Raw genomic sequence first — 17,454 nt, forward strand, 5'->3', positions numbered from 1 at the left:
TTTTGGTCACACCTTCAATTCTGTGCCTGAGGTTAGTGCCTCTCTTGCCTCACCCGAATCCTGGCCCTGAATTCTTCATAAATAACAACAGCTGCCATTCACCACGCATTTGGTGGGAAGCTGGCCTTGGGCTAAGTGCTCTGCTTATTTAATCCAGACACTATCCCCTCCAGGTAGGACTCCACCCCACGTGCTGTGCCTTTACAGTGCTGCCTTACTGAAACCTGCCCTCTTGGGTCATCCAATACTCCCAGATTGCTCTTTCTTGGAGAATAGAAAAAACTTTAAGCTGGAAAGACCCATTGAAACATTCTAATCCTTTGCTTTCTTTTTTTCACATGAGAATTTCAGTGCATATTACAGGAGCTAAGTGACTGGCCCAGGGTCACACAGCTGCTTGGGATTAGTGTCCATTTATTCATTAACTCAACAAATGTTGACTGAATATCTACTATATCCTCTGTTGTAGACACTGGGAACAGAGTAAGGAGCGAAAGGGGCAGCATCCCTGCTCTCACAGAGCTTACATTCTAGCATGGAAAGGCAGTTAATAAACAAACACAACCACACACATGCACATATCAGACAAGGATAGGAGCCATGAAAAAATTGAATCATGGGGAGAGGGAAAGGAGTGGTGGAATGAGATCGGGGTTTCTCTTTTATATAAGATGGTCATGAAGGGATTTTTGGTAGGTGGTTTGAGCAAACACCTAGATAAAGTGAAGGAAAGAGGAAGTTATGTGGCCAGGGTGGAGGTGGTGGGAGCTAGTTCTAGGGCAAGGTGCCTCCACTTTGACACTATTGATATTTGGGGCTGGATAATTCTTTATTGGATCAGGGGTGACCTGCACATTGTAGGATGTTTAGGAGCATCCTTGGCCTCTACATACTTGATACCAGTAGCACTTCCCTCCCAATCATGACAGGCAAAATGTCCCCAGATATTGCCACGTGCCCTTTAAGGAGCAAAATTATCCTCAGCTAGAACCAGAGTCAACACACATGGTAAGAGGCAAGTGCAAAGGCCCCAAACAGGTCAGGCTTTTTCCATACCTTAGAGCAGCACTCGGTCACAGGCAACCCCGTCAGCCCTGAGCACCCACCACCTGCAGAGTCAGCACCAACAACACACTACTGGTCTCTGATTCATTTCACACAGGCTGGCTGTGGGCCTCCTTTCATCCTCCAGAGCAAAGGCTCCCTGAGGGTAGGCGTCCAGCCTACATTCCTTTATATCCTATGAAGGCTGGGCTCTGGCTGCATGCCTGTATACTCCCTTCTGCTCCTGCTCGGTGGGGACACTGTCCAAGGACTGGGAAGCTCAGAGCCAACTTTGGAGGCACCATGTCCCTGCACAGCAGCCCAGTCCATGCCATCCTGTCAGTTGCCCTCTCCACATCTTTAAGGCTGTGCTTTCACAAAAGGACAACATGTGATGAAAGTTCACCTTCCACTCAATTAACCTTGAGAGAGAGAAGGTGGTTTTTTTTTCCCCCCTTTCTCCCCCAAGAGACTTTTTTTTTTTTTTTTTGATGACCTTTTTGAAGCATCTTATTTTCTGGGCAAAAAGCCAAATGATACACTCTCTTCCCAGCTGCAGGGCTGTTGTAGATTCTCAAAGCTGAGGTAAAGACAGCCTTTGGAATGAATGCAAGATGGGCAGTGGGGTGGAGGGAATGTGAAGAAATGCCTTATTATTCCAGGCGAGATGTGCCTGGAGGGATAGAGCCTACAGGACCCATGAGATGCAGGGACCTAGAGACCTCAGGGCTGCCAGACACTCCCCCCAATTAGGGAGCATGCATGAATATGAATTTTAAAAAATCAATTCCACTTTGGGTGAAAGTTGAATGTTAATAAGTTATAACAAAGCACATCTTGCACAGTATTTTGCAGTCTATGAAGAGGTGTTTTGTTTTTGTTTTTTTTTTTTTTGTTTCTTACCTATTTCATCTCTTTGAGTCTCAGATTCAGTTATCAAGTAAGATTGGATTTTATTTAAGATTGGATCAGTAGGGCAGAATAAATGGTATAGCACATTTGCAACCTATTCCTTAACAGTGGTGCCCAAAAGCTCCCCTACCCCATCCCAGATGTTCAGCATCCCTGGTAGAGTTTAGAGAGGGCAGCACATGCTCTCTCTCTCTCCCTGATGCAAGGCCTCCAAAACCAACTACATGTACATGCAGAAGGGAAAATGAAAAGAAGCACCCAGCCCAGGCCCACCTCTTCATTGGGGTTCTCACCAGCACCAGCTCTGGTGGCAAAGGGAGATTCATGAAGGTGGCCAGGTTTGCTTCAGGTCAGTTTTACCCCCTCTCTCTGAGGTCCACAGGCAGTTGGGAGACTTCTAGAATCTTAGAAGCATTGTTTGAAAGCAACAGTTTAGAAAGAGTCTCTGGGTGGTGGCTTTTTTCATGGGGACCAGGAAGTTGTGACTGGGAGTCAGAAGACTGTGCTGGTAAAATAATAATAATAATAACAATAACAATAATAATAATAAATAATAATAATAACAATAATAAAGAACCACAAGGTCAACAGCAATCTCAGGAGCTGGACTGCCTGGGTTCCAATTCTGGCTTTGAAACTTGCCATCTTCATGACCTTGACCAAATCACTTTACCTCACTATGCCTCCATTTTCCCATCTGTAAAATGGAGAAAATAGGAGTAGCTACCTCTTAGAAGTGGGAGGAGAAGGGGTATCCTCGATCCAGATGCACTCCAACAGGGCACTGAACATCAAGGATCAAAAGTGGCTGAGAAGGGTGGCAGGAAGCTGAGGAAAAGCACATGCAGGCTGTCCCAGGAAAATGATGTTGAGAGATGTGCCAAAGGGCAGATGCCATGCTGGGGCTTTGCTGTGGGTATGAGGGAACTGGGGGTTTCAGGCTACAGCATGAAGAGAGATAGATGTAGAAGAGATGCCTGCCCCAGGGGAGGCACTGCTGCCTAACATCTGCCATCCTGCAGCCTCCAGGGGGAGGCCCTCAGGCCACAATCCAGGCAGCACAAAGGAGCTTTCTGGAACAAGTCTGCAGAAACAGACACTAATGTAAAGGCATCTCTTAAGTCCCAGTTCCTATCATTAGTCTCCATTTGCTGTCACAGAATGAAGGACCAGTGATTTGTGTTCCATGAAAACGTTCTTCCCGGAACATTAGGAAAGGAGAATTGGCATCATTGCAAAACCCAGAGTGGCCCTGCAGCTTCTGGGCAGGAAACCCCCCGTTCGTGGTGACCCTAGGAAGAGGAGCCTTTCCCTTTGGGCCATGGGCTACCCACACCCCCCAAATCTGTTCACCCACTCTCCCTTTGCTAAAGAGTCTTTTCTTCCTGACAGTGTCTTGAAATGATCAGCTAGCCATGCACTGATTTCAGCACCACCTCTACTGGCTCGTCAGCCATCCCTACCTCAGTGATCAGGTTAGAGCTAGAAGAAAGCTTTGAATATTTCTTTTCATACAAGAGCAAGCTGGCACCCAGAAGGATTTTTAATTTGCCCAAAAGCACATTTACTAGCCATGATATGATGTCTGAGCCCCCATGTCCTCGTAGGTTTGTGGAGCTGTGACAGCAAGGTAGAGGTAGAATCATGTCACTTGAAATCTAGATGGTGAGTTGAGTTATCCTGCCTCATGACCTTTCACAGTTCTGGCAAAGTCAGAATAACTCACAGAATGTTTGGTGCAAGTGAGTATACTGATATACGGAAACTGTACCTTGGGGTACAAATGACAGTTAAAATAAGACAATTATAATGAGATGCTGTCTGTATAGCGGAGGAAGATTAGACATGGGAGGACCGTGCATGGCCATCAGTTCTGGGCTAGAGTGGATTTGTAGCGATCCCTCTGCTGAATGAGTGATTCCATGAAGGTGATTGTCAGATCCAAACTCCCTCCAGCAATGAAAAGAGTGCCAGCTCAAGTAGAAGACTCTAACCTGCCATCCATCTCCCAAAAGTGCCCTGCAAGTTGCAACCTTCTATTCCCAAGACGCCACCCAGTGCCTGGTCCATAGAGCTGCTAAGAAAATAGTCAGGAATCAAGGGAGTATGTAGCCCTATCCAGTTCTGACATTTGGGGACCAGATTTGGAAGCTAGAAGCGTTCAAGCTATGACCTGTCTCACTTCAGTGGGTGGTTTTCATCATGGCTTTGAGGTTCTTTAGAAGAACCTATAACTGTGTGCTGCAGGCCTGGCCTGACCAAACCAGAAGACAAGAAAACTGAGTGTTCAGCCCCAGCATCTTCGCTCCCCTACCCCTTCACTGAGTCTCCTTCCTCCTACCCTCAGCCATTTCCCACCCCTGTCTACCCACTCTGGTCACTAGTTCACTCTATATTCTGGGCTCTTCCAACTTCCTTTAATACTCAAAACTTCTCTTGAAGACAGAGCCATTGGCTTCTGACGGATTGAGAGGCCATTTTCATGAAGCTGTGATCTATTACCTCCTCAAGCATATTCTCATCTGACAGGAAACAGTGCTGCCTTAAACCAGTGACGGCTCCAACATATACATCTCAGACAGCCACCAAAGGCAGGTAAAGGAAAGGATGTAGAAAGGAGAGGAGGTAGAGGCTGAGACTCCTCACTGACAGCACTCCACAAATCACACACTGACCCCTCACCTGTTTTCCCACCACCGCTTCTATGCGAAGTCTTCTATTGGGGTGCTGTCCCCACAGGTACACTCTGGGGTTGCCCAATCCACCTTGCAGTAGGGCCCGCCCAGAATTTGTGATTCAGGGGAACTTCCTGACTATTCCCAAAACTAGTCCACAATAAGAGAATCTTCGTTTGTGAATTCCAACTTAGGTAAAATAGGATTAGAGTCTAGGTTTAAAAACCCTAAAGAAGCTCTAATGAAATCTACTCCAACCAACAACAGAGACTATGCACCAAATAAAGAAAATATCAGTAACATTTCACATATCTTAAATTAGTAATAATGGGTCCTAATGAGTTCTGTGCTATTAATTCCATTTACCATCCCTCCCTCCCTGGAAACTTCTCACGTTCTTCCTCCCCTGCAGCTTTAATGAGATACTTGTAAATTCATTTTGCTTTGTTGCAAAAAATACTCACCCTAAGAAGCATTTGGAATGTGTGGGCCTGGTCCTTGGGTGTTTTTAAGATTTTATTGGCTCCTGCCTCCTGGGTCTCACTGTGTGACTTGGAAGCTGGAGAGAGAAAAGCTTTGGCTTGCCTTTATTTAACTTTTTTGGATGCCAAGTGGAGATTTCTCAAATCCCGTCTCAATACATAATGTCATAGGCCCTGGGCACCTGCCCCAATCCTTCCTACCAGATTTCACCTCTTACCTCCCTCTCAAAGGCCATTCAACATTGTTTTCCCCAACTCATCTTCACTGTCCCCCCAAAACTTTATCCCTACTTTCTATTTCCTACTGTACTCTTTCCAAGTCCTTCTGTTTCTTATTATTCCCGACACTGACAACCTGCTGGTCCTGGCAGCCGTGGTTGCTGAGCAGACATGCAGAAGTAAATCAGAGTTTGCTAATTTTTATTGCATTAGGGGAACTTGCACGGGGCAGAGAATTACTGTGGTCACTTCTCAGAGATGCTCCTTTGCATTAGGGACATTGGAGAATGTGAGGATGAATCTGAGTGACACGGTCATCTCCAGGAGCTGCCTAGCTTGGGTGTAATTGAGCGATCTGTTAATGAGAATTGCATTTCTCTTTCTTCCTCCTCTGCTAGGGGCAGCATTCTGAGCTATCCTTTGGTAGACCCAGACTAATCTCCTTTTTTAGGACCTACTCTAATTTAGTTTTGGCCCTGGGATCTATCACTCAACTGTGCTTGGAATCCTCATGCTGATATTTGAGATCAAAGTGTCTAGAATAATTTTGGCTCTCTAAAGAGCTACTTCTAAAGCAAAATCTATGTTTATAGCCAGAGCCAGTCTCCTGTTTAGTCAGAACCCACCTTTGCTTATATGATACAGCATGAAGGGCAGTGAAAAGATCTTCAGATTCCACTCAAACTTATTTCTCTCCCAAGTGCCTAAAATCATATCATTTGAGAGTGAGAATATATTTCAGTTAGCTATCATTACTCACCTTCAGCATTTTTTAAAAGACACAAATACAAAAGGAATTGTGAGCCATCCATTCTTCATAATTTCTATGAATTAATGCTAGATTATTTTCCTCCCTGGGAAAGTCTAGATTACAGGGAACACAGGATGGGAGGGACACAGAGGATGGGGAAGAAGGTGCAGGAGACAAACCTCACAATTTTCCCAGGTGCCAGGCTTACCTGAAAGAAATGTGGCCCTCTCAAAGCACCCGAGAACATCAAGCCATCATTCAGAAAAGTGACAAACCCCAAGCAAAACAAATCAATGTTTCTGTTTTCATAAATCTGTAGAAAACAACATTTCTTTTCCCCTCTTCAGCAGTTTCAAACACAGGGCAAATATTTTCCTACTACTCCATAAATCTGGAGTCTGTTGAACTGTAGGGAATTTCCTCTTCAACTGTCCCCCATAACAGCATCGAAAGGGAAAATAAAACCTCAGTACCAAAGGCATAGACTTTTAGAGCCCAGCTGACTGCTGGAACTGGGCCCTTGTTTCCACAGAGTCTTTGGCCAGCCGGCGTCCTGCATGCCGAGCAGGCGAGGGCCTTGTAGGCCGTCTAGCAGGGCCTGTAAATTCCCCAGTTTTTAGGGCCCCCTCATGAAGCTGCCAGGCAGGATGTGTATATTGTCCACTTGAGCCTGAGGGTTTCGAGATACATGATTTGAAAGTGAGTCGAGGAAGAGTATATAGACAGAGAGGCTGTTCTGCCTCGGTGACTGTTCCAGGTAATTGAAATGTATCCCTTTTAGGACTGGGACCATTCTGAAGTTTTAATTATTTAATAGAAAGCTTTTTAACTGGTAATGTGTACTTCCTTGAGAGCAGGATGGTGGAAAAGCATTGGAAGCAAGCAGTTTGACATTTGAATCCTAGTCCCACACTTAAAATGTGAATAAATATGAAGAGGTTTGGGTGGGGGGATTATTTGCTTTTAATACCTTTGGACTTGAGTTTTTTTCACCTGCAAAATGGGATAATGCCTAATTCACAGATGTCTATGATATATGTGAGGCACATAGCAAACTGCTTATCACCTACTAAGTACTCAGTATTCTCAATGTTTCTCTATATTATCATTCACATCATTAGGATTATTCCTTCCCTTTTAAAACAAAACATGCTAGGGGCACCTGGATGCCTCAGTCGGTTAAGCATCTGACCAGCTCAGGTCATGATCTGGTTCATGAGTTCAAGCCCCGTGTTGGGCTCTGTGCTGACAGCTCACAGCCTGGAGCCTGCTTTGGGTTCTGTGTCTCCCTCTCTTTTTCTTCCCCTCCCCCGCTTGCACTTTGTCTCTCTGTCTCTTAAAATTAAATAAAAATGTTTTTAAAAATTCTTTTTTAAAAAATAAAACGAACATTCTGAGCATGCATTAACTTTTTGTTTCCCTTAGGGTGGATGATATTTGATAAGTATTCGCTCTGTAATATCCTGAGATGCCCTTGGGAGCCTAGAAAGTAAACAGGAAGGTTCACCTCCCAAATAAGCAGGCCCATCTGCACTACCTGCACTACTCTGCTGTCCCTTCTTTTCCAGGAGCCTTGGGTCTGGAGTCCGTGTAAATAGACAAACCAGGAGGCAGTTGGACAGAGGATAAAGAACAGGGACGGCCCTTGTGGCTAGAAATCCTCAATTCAGCACTCCACTCCTTCTCCCCACAGCCCTGTGGGCTTGGCCTCCCTGAGCCTCAGTTAGGGTACCAGACAGTGATGGTGACCCCACCATCCTGGGTGGCAGTGAGGATTAAGGGAGATGATGCTGCAGGAGCCTCTGACACAGTGTCTGGTGCGCTGCAGATGCCCAATAAATGGCAACTCTTGTTAACTGGTGGCCACAGGGGAGCAACCAAGGCCATTCAGTCTGCAACTTTACACTTGACCCAACAGTGAGCCGTGATCTGGTCACAGCCAGGTTCATAGCATATTCTAACCCTTCAGTCACCCTTTCTGCATGCCTCCATTTCCACTTGGGGTTTTCCACATGTCAAGTGAGGCAACACCACAGTGCACAGCACATATCATATAGCCTACCGTGAGGCTGGTGGCAGTGAGCCACTAACCCTGGACACAAGGTCTCTGAGTGAGCACGTGGAATGTGGCTGCATGCACACAGCGGGTACAGGGTGCCCTACCATGAAATGAACCTATAACACATGGTGACCTTGGGGGAAAGACTCATTGAACATACGTAAGCACTTTCTGACGGTATTGATACCTTTGCTTCAGTATTGATGAAAAGAGTCTCCATGCTTGGAACCATCTGCAAAGGCCCAAATCAGCCCAAGGTAATTAGCCCAGCCTTTTCTCAATATCTCTGATTGCCATTATGCTTCATGAGTTGGTTGGCTGGTTTCAAGGACAAATAAATGAGATATCAGAAGATACTGGGACTCTAACACCTAATAACTGAGTAACCTGGGTAGAACTATTTGTCTTCCTGGAAGATCTGTTTCCTCCCTCATTAAAGGCAGTGGAGTACAGAGTGAGATGGGCACTTTACCAGGAGCCTGAAAACTGGAGTCCCTGGCCTTTGCTACCAACTTGCCGGTTGACTCTGGGTACCTTTCTCAGCCACTCTTGTTTACAGATTTCCCAGCCCCGAAATGAGAGTCTTGGCATAAACAGCCTCAAAAGTCTCTGTCAGCTCTGAAATCTCATCGACTTCTGAAAAAGAGAGTGCCAGGTCACAGCTGTGACTCAGCTTACAGAGCCACATAGGTTCCTATAAATAACAGGTCAGCTCCCAGCCTGGTGGTACCAGGTACACTAACTTCCAGTGATGTCATATGGATGAATTTGTATGAATATTTCAAATAAGGCAGATTCGAAAGCCACCCTTTAAAAAAAATAAAGAAAGTAAAAATCTGGATGTATGGCAGTGTTAAAGTGTGTGTGTTAAGGGGAGGTAGGGGCACTGTGTGCAATTTATAGTTTCTATTTTTTGCACCTCATTCCTTGCCTCTGTGAAACACTAGCAAGTCTGGAGGGACATTTGCAAATCTGCCCAATGTCAATTCCACCCGTAGAGCAGTCCATCTTCTTTGGAGTGTGTGTGACCTTTGCAGGTTGTCACATCCTGGGCATGGCACCAAGCGGTCCTCCAAGGGGGCTGGGTTGGGGGAACAGACCCTGAGCCGCGGGGTGGTGCAAGCGGCAGTTTCCGGGCCCTGTGCCAACCTCCAGATAATTGCCAGCAGCAGGAGAGAGGTGGTCGAGGTTGGCGGAGCCTGTCTCTGACAGATAGATGGTCCCCTTCTCACCACTGCAGCATTATGGCCATGAAAAGGAGAGCAAGGGAGCCAAACTGCAGGTGGAGGAGTGGGGAGCAGGGGGAGGGCAGGAGGGAGGGAGGAAGAGTCAGCCTAAGAGAGACAGAAACAATAAAGGGATAGCTGGAGAAATGACAGAAAAGCAAGAGATGGGAATTGCAGCGAGGTCAGCTAAAGAGAATAAAAAGCAGATCTGTAGAACAAGACAGATGGAGGAGAGCCAGAGCCAGAGAGAGTAGTGCAGAAACAGAAAGAGAGGGAGAGAAGAAGAGAGCTCTGTCACAGCACTTCACCTCCCTGAAAGCCTCTGGAGCTATCTGAGCATCCAGCAAGAGAAGAGGAGTGTGCAGAGAGGCAAAGACAGAAAAGCACCCAGACCAGATCCATGTCCTCGTGGGGCCTCATTGTCAGCAGCTCAGGTGACAGAGGGAGTTAGTTTAATGGAAGCAGCCAGCCTTGCTTCACATGTCAGTTTTGTCCCGTCTCTCCCAGGCCCAGGCCGGGGAGTCCCTGACTGGCCTGATCTTCCCTTTCCTTTCCTTTTCCTTTGGTCTAGCAGGCGAGACAGTTTGTAGTGAGGGGAGAAGCTGGCTGCTTGGCTAGCTGGAAGGCAGCCACACAGGGAAGACTCTTGAATGGGGTAGATGTGTGGCAAGCCACATGGCTAGGTATGAAATGGAGAGAACTATCCGATTGTAAATGTCAGAGAACTGGCCTGGATGGAAAATGGAAAGAAAATGTCCTTTTGGCTTTCTGGGTACCTAAGACCTGTTCAATAACAACAATCAACACTTATTGAGCACCTAATAATGTGCCGGCATGGACTAAGCACTTTGCATAAGCTATGTATTTTATTAGCCAACCCCAGTAAAGTCTGTAGTTTTATTGACTCCACTGTATGGATAAGCCATGCACAGTGATTCCACGGGCTTGTCCCAGTCAGGCCAGAGTTTACTGTTTTGCATTGATGTGCACAGATTTCCTCATGCATAATAATATTCACTGGACATCACCTTGTGTGAGGCTGTGCTAGGATCTAGTTGGTAAGAAAATGTGGTGATGTGTGGTGAAGAGGAGGGCCAGAAGGAGAAGCTGATGGACAAAGAGAGAGAAACAGGAGCACTGTGCCCAAGGAGCCTGGAGTCCACTGGGCAAGAGAATGAACGTGCCTCAGTATCTCTTATTATTGCAAATTCAGAAGACAAAGGCTGAAAGAAGGTGCTATGAAGATTCAAAAAAGCATGAGATTCTTTCTGAATGAGAAGAACAGGGCCAGCACGTGGCATGAGCTTCTTCTGAGCCAGGCCTTGAGGCATGAGTTCAAAACATGAGATTTTGAAGTGCAGAGAAAAAGTGACTTCCAGATGATTGGAATTGCCCAAGCAAAGGCACAGAGGCTGCAGAGACAGGCTACGATCTGGTGAGCTTAACTCCTACTTCATACTAGGAGGCTCTTTGAACACGTGGAGGAGCAGTGAGAGATGAAGCTAGACAGGTGGGTTGAAATTGAGCTGAGGGAGGGTTAAATTCAGAGTGCAGTAGGCAGTGACTGAAGACGTCTAATCAGAAGAAGAAAGGCATATGAATGAATGAATGGCCGCATTCAGTGCTTCTTTCGCTTAACAAATACCAATCATGGGGACACCTGGGTAGCTCAGTCGGTTAAGCATCCAACTGTTGATCTCAGCTCAGGTCTTGATCTCAGGGTTGTGAGTTCAAGCCCTGCATTGGGCTCCAAGCTGGACGTGGAGACTACTTAAAAAGAAGTATTTGAGGTGCCTGGGTGGCTCAATTGGTTAAGTGTCTGACTTCGGCTTAGGTCATGATCTCCACAGTTCATGAGTTTGAGCCCTGATTTGGGCTCTGTGCTGACAGCTCAGAGCCTGGAGCCTGCTTCAGATTCAGTGTCTCCCTGTCTCTCTGCCCATCCTCCACTTGTGCTGTTCCTGTCTCTCTCTGTCTCTCTGTCTGTCTCTCTCTCTCTCTCTCTCAATAAATAAATATTTTAAAATTTTTTAAAAAAGAAATATTCACCATGTACCCACTGTGTGCCTAGCCCTGTCTGGATAGATGGGCACATCAGAGAGAAAGCAGGCAAGTTTCCTTGTGTCCCTACCTCGTGGAGCTCTGATTCTTATAGGGACACATGCATTTTATGCCTTTTCTACCAATGATGGGACTGGGTCCATGAGGGCAGGACTTTTAGGGTTCATATGCAGGCAGGAATCAACCCCCCTAGGAGGCCCCAAGGATGCTGTGTAAGAACACCTCGTTTGGGGCAGCTAAGGACAATACAAGGGCATCTGGAGCCTCTGATGAGACAAGTCGGACAGGAAGGATTGTATAGCCAGGACTTTCTTGGTTGCAATTAACAAATTAAACTGGCTTCAGCAGTAAAAAGTGATTTATAGGCTCATGTAGCCAGACTCCTGAAAAAGCAGGGTTGGGAGCTAGCTTCATGAATAACTAGAATTGGAGATGTTAATGCCACCCATCCCTCAATCTCCATTTACGTTTCTCGGTGGGTGTTATGTCATTTCCTCAAATTGGCTGTTGTTTAGAATTTGGCATCAGCTCCTGCAGTTTCATATCCTGACAGCTCAATAGCCGGACGGCAAGATTGGCTTCCTCTGCCCAGCTCCACTTTGCGACTCCTAGGGAAGAACTCTGGCTGGCCTGGCTTGGGTCCCATATGCACCCCTTGGACCAGTCTGATAGCCAAAGCCTGTTCACCTTTATGGCTAATAAAGACAGAAGGGGAAACAAAAATCATAGATCTCTGCTACTAGTACTGTGATAACTTGAAACCCATTTTACTTAATGGACAGTTATGCTGAGGGGTGCCCCCAGCATCTCTCCAAAATGCATAATACAAGGTCACTCCTACTCAATTAGTCTGAAACATAAATAGTACTCTCCCCACTCCACCTCCACAAATTATAGTAATAGCACTGGACAATTTAGAGAAAGAGAAAACACAATATGAACGAGCCTTCCTGGAGGAAAGTAAAGTGAGTCACTTTAAAGATGCAGTGTTGGGGTTGTGGGGGGTGTGAAGAGAGTGGGTCATTCAAAACAAAACCAGGTACCAGCAAGTTCCAAGGCTCACCAGACCTGCATTAGCAGAGACTCCTGCCTGTGATCGCAGAGTATCAGTGCAGGACTGCAACCCGGTCTCCCGCCAGCCGCAACCCCCACCTCCCAGCAGGATTGGGAAACTTGGTCAGGAACAGTGCCTTCAGCTAGAGGCTCCTCATTAGCCAAGAAGGCCAGCCCTGCAGGAAATCCTGAGCTGAGGAACAAGAACAATTTGAAAGGATGCAGGAGGCATTAAGCCAGAATGGTTCTCCAGGGGGTGGCGGGGCTAAGTGGAAACTCAGGCAAAGAAAACCAAAGGGGGACCAAGTGGGGCCATCATTCAGGAAGGAAAAAGAATGCTTGCCGTCAGGGGGGGAGGGCAGTATCTTCACTAGGAAGGAGAAATCAAAAGCAAAATAAAGAGCCATTTGAGCAAAAATCAATGTTTTAAAAACACACATTCACACTTCCAGAGAGAAGTTCTAGAAACTTAGGGAAGAGACACAGCCTGCCCGGCCATAAAGGCTATTAGACTAGAAATAGAAGCCAGGGGTCTGGTCTCACTGGCACCAGATGCACTGACTTTATTTCCCCATAAATCTCCACCTTGCCTACAACACACTATTGTGTGCAGGTCCACTGAGATGATGGGTAGGGAAGCAGTTTTTAAAATACTAAGCAACTCTATCGTAATTAATTAGGCTAGGTAAATGATTAGAAAATGACAGTTGGAAATTGGGTCACTTACAACCCTGGAAGGGAGGAGGGCAGTGAAGGAGGCTGCTTAAGGCTCGGGACTCAGGTGACCTGCCATCCTGCTAAATGACACAGATGGAAGCAACAGATTCTCTGTTTTTAAAAAAGCATCTATGATTGCTGAGCACCTACCATATTCTCAATCCCTTGTAAGATGTCGAGAATAGTGTAGAAGAAGCATAAGATCTTACTGCTGAGGCTTACTGTCTATCAAATGAGATAAACATGTACAAATAAGCACAACTCCTAGCATGAGTTATGATAAAAGTCAAGCTAGGGTGTTGATAATAAATGTCCAAAGGGCTCAGAGTAGGAATCTATGGGCTGGGAACCTGGGTAGCTCAGTCAGTTAAGTGTCCAACTTCGGCTCAGGTCATGATCTCACGGTCTGTGGGTTCGAGCCCCGTGTTGGGCTCTGTGCTGACAGCTCAGATCCTGGAGCCTGCCTTGGATTCTGTGTCTCCCCTTCCTTCTGCCCCTCCAATGCTCATGCTCTGTGTCTCTCTGTTTCTCAATAATAAACATTTAAAAAATAAAAAAAAAAAAAAAAGAAATCACTGGGCTGGTAGACCAGGGAGGGGTACCATGGAGTTGCTCTTGAAGCAAAATTTGGATCAGTAAGCAGAGAAAAGGAGAGAGAACATGAGGAACATAAGGAGCAGGTCAGGAAGCCCATGGTGATGGCATGGTTGGAGGGGTTGTCAGTATGAATGAAATAGTTGGGAGTGATGAACAATCATCACGAAGGGCATCATGACCAGTTGCAGAAAGCCTTGACATCATATGAAGGAGTTGATCGTAAAGGAAAAGGAACCCATCAGAGACTTTGGAGCAAAGGAGCTGGCTTGACCAAGGGGTGCTTTAGGCACATGGGTACAGGAGTAGAATGCTGAATAAACAGGGCGCAGGGTGAGGCTGGTGGCAAAATACTTACAGAAGAGGAGCTCAGGAGTGCAGGGGGCAACGGTCAGATGGGTACAGAGGGAATGAAGACTAAAAAAGGAAGAAAAGGTAGGACTTAGTACCTGTTTGCATGCGGAGCATGAAGGATGTTCTGGAGTAAAGACATCATTGTCTGGAGTAAAGACATCATTGCCTTGATCCTAAAGAACGGGGTTAGTTATAGGGAGTCGCAAGCATGCCCTAACAGTCCTGTAGCTGGCAGGACTGGGGACAAAGAAGGCTTCCCAGAAAAGTGACATGTTCGTGAAGTCTTAAAGGTTACATCTGCTTGCTCTCAGAGAGTAAAGAGCATCCAAAGAGAGGAAACAGCATGGACCAAGACAAAGGAAGGGAAGTGTGGAAAAGAGAACCCCCCATTGTGGGGATGTCTCTGAACACATGAAGAGTCGGGGAAGGCTGGAGAACTAGGCAGGGGCTAGATCACAGAGGAGCTTTAGGACTTCAGGCAGCAGGCACTGGGAGCTTGGAAGGCTTTAGCGCAAGGGAGAGACACTGTAAGAATCTCTCATAGCTGTTTGTACAAATACAGGAAGTTGAAAAATACAGATAATCTCAAAATGAATTGTTATGTGACTCTGAAAGCATCCTCAATTACTTGAATGGAGGGAATTGTATTAGTCTTTTACTACTCATGTGTCTCTGCCTTTATTTTTATATGTTCCACCTTTCAGCGTAGTAAATGTTACTGCTTTAGGGGCACCTGGGTGGCTCAATCGGTTAAGCATCTGACTTTGGCTCAGGTCATGATCTTGCGGTTTGTGGGTTCAACCCCCTGTCGGGCTCTGTGCTGACAGCTCAGAGCCTGGAGTCTGCTTCGGATTCTCTCTCTCTCTCTCTCTCTCTCTCTCTCTCTCTGTCCCACCTCTGCTCACACTCTGTGTCTCTCTCTTTCAAAAATAAATAAACATTTAAAAAAATTTAAATAAATGTTACTGCTATAAAAAAAATGGGCATACATAAATCCTCCTAATAATTATAGCATCAGTGAGATTGCAATAAAGTTCCCATTTTTGCATCATCTACTGTTTTGTGCCCTGAACTCAACCTTGTCTGAAACATGTCTAATATTAAAACTGGGATCTTTCCTTGTTTTGGTTTTGGTTTGGTTTGCTGGTTTGCCTTGCCCACCTTTTATTTTCAACTTTCCAGTCACTTTGTCTTACTTGTTTCTCTTGTACACAGAATAATGATTGTTTTTTTTATTTGTAATTTAAACCGAGGATCTATTTCTTTTGCTTGATACATTTGACTTTTATTAATTTTAATTTGCTAGATATACTTAGAACCAGTCTTAATATCATATGCTTTCTGCTTTTATTTTACTAGATGGTCTTTGTTTTGTTCTCTTTTAATTTAATAGATGCATGGGCTCATAGTGATGCTTTAGAAAGTTTTAATATTTTTTCTTAATTTTTAAGTAAACTAAATATAATATACTTGATCCTCTATATCCTTAAATATAGCTCTGCAAGATGATGAAATTTTCATACTTACTCTTCTCCTGCCTCTCATTTTCCTATCATACCCAATTTTAGTTGATGATGATGGTGATAATAATGGCAATGATGGTAATATTTCTGTTAATTTTATAATTTTTAATATATATTTCTTTCTATTCCTTGATTCATTAGCCCTACATGGTAATTTTGACTCTTGGCTCCCCCAGCTTCTCTCTTTCCTCACCTTCTGAATTGTGTTAGTTTATTTTTTAATGTTTATTTATTTATTTTGAGAGAGAGAGAGAGAGAGAGAGTGCACATGCAAGCAGGAGAAGGGCAGACAGAGGGAGGGAGAATCCCAAGCAGGCTTGGCACTGTTAGCACAGAGCTGGAGGCAGGGCTCGATCCCATGAACCACTTGATCCCATGAGTCTAAATCCAGAGTCAGACACTCAACCAACTGAGCAACCCAGGCACCCCTGAATTGTGTTAGTTTTACTGTTTTTCATGTTGTTCTAGTTTGTTAGAAAGTACATCATTTTCTAGAACCATAATTGCCACAGGTCAGTGTTTGTTAAGGTTTTTTTTTTTTTCATCTTAAGCCTAAACTAAATTGTTAAAAACCCAGTACTAGTCTTTCTGCCACACTTTCTCTATTCTCTACTGGTTGGTTAAAGTGCAATTTATTCCAGACAGGATCCTAGTGACCACATTTTCTGGGTTGTCAGATGTTTAGTAGCAGCATTTGTACTTGAACAAAAATTTGAATGTAACGTTTTTAAATTTTTTTTAATTTAATTTTTTTTGAGAGAAACAGAGAGAGAGCATAAGCAGAGGAAAGAGTAGAGAGAGAGGGATAGAGAATCCCAAGCAGTCTCCATGCTATCAAGCAAAGAGCCCAACACAGGGCTGGATCTCATGAAACATGAGATCATGACCTGAGCTGAAATCAAGACTTGGATGCTTAACCGACTGAGCCACCCAAGCACATCTTCCTTAAATTTAATTCTCACTGAGATTTTTGTAAGCACAGTTGCACTGTCTCCTAGCATGAGATGTTACCATGGAAAAGTCTGAAAACAACCCCAAATTTTTCCCCTTAGAAAAGACATTTTAGTTTTGTATTGTTCGTTTTGTTTTGTTTTGTTTTGTTTCATTTGTTTTTATGGTAAAGAGTCTTTCTTTACCTTTTGGGTTGCTGGTTCTGTATTGACTTTCTCAGATAGTTTTGCTTGGTTTGGGCTTTGCTTTGTACGTAGACTTAAATATCTTATCTCTGTGATTATAATTCTCCAAATAAAATTTCTATTCTTTTTTTTCAATATTCTTTATCAAGCACTGCTTGGTCTATTTATGTATACACATACGTCTATTTGATCTGTTTCATCTTCCACAGCTACCATGTTCTCTTTCTAATCCTTGTTGACTAATCATTTCCATTTTGTCTTGCTCATCTTAGCATTCCAGTTCTTAAGCCCACTTTTTTGAGCATTATCTGTTTACCTTCTTGTTGCCTCTGATGGCTTCCTAATTTTTGTGAGGACATTATGTCTCTTCTACTTCTTTCCTGAGCTCTGCTAGCTCATTTTTTATCTCTTTCAGTGGTCTTGACATTTCTTCCTTGAGTTCTTATTTTATATAAGTGATATTTTCCATTAAAGTTTATTGTTTTGGTTGTCTGTGCTTATTTGCCCAACCAGAGATAGCACCCCTAGCTGTTTTCTTGTTTATACCATATTCCCTGTTTCTTGATGGAGCCAGAAAGGGTCCAGGGATTCTCTCACAGACAGCTGATTCACTGTAGACAAGTTGTTTCCCAAAAGATTGTGTTGGTT

General features: G+C 44.7%; 1 long non-coding RNA gene across 1 annotated transcript in view; it reads right to left on the reverse strand.

The window, feature by feature from the left end:
* Positions 1–5,012: 5,012 nt before the first annotated feature.
* The window catches only part of LOC122470727, a 115,879-nt gene continuing 103,437 nt past the window's right edge, over positions 5,013–17,454 (reverse strand). Inside the window, exons 6-7 of the long non-coding RNA XR_006293981.1 lie at positions 5,959–6,036; positions 5,013–5,190 (exon numbers count right to left, since the gene is read on the reverse strand). This is a non-coding gene — a long non-coding RNA (uncharacterized LOC122470727). The remainder of the gene's footprint in view (positions 5,191–5,958; positions 6,037–17,454) is intronic.

This window comes from Prionailurus bengalensis, chromosome D3, assembly GCF_016509475.1.
Source record: "Prionailurus bengalensis isolate Pbe53 chromosome D3, Fcat_Pben_1.1_paternal_pri, whole genome shotgun sequence".
Lineage (NCBI taxonomy): Eukaryota > Metazoa > Chordata > Mammalia > Carnivora > Felidae > Prionailurus > Prionailurus bengalensis.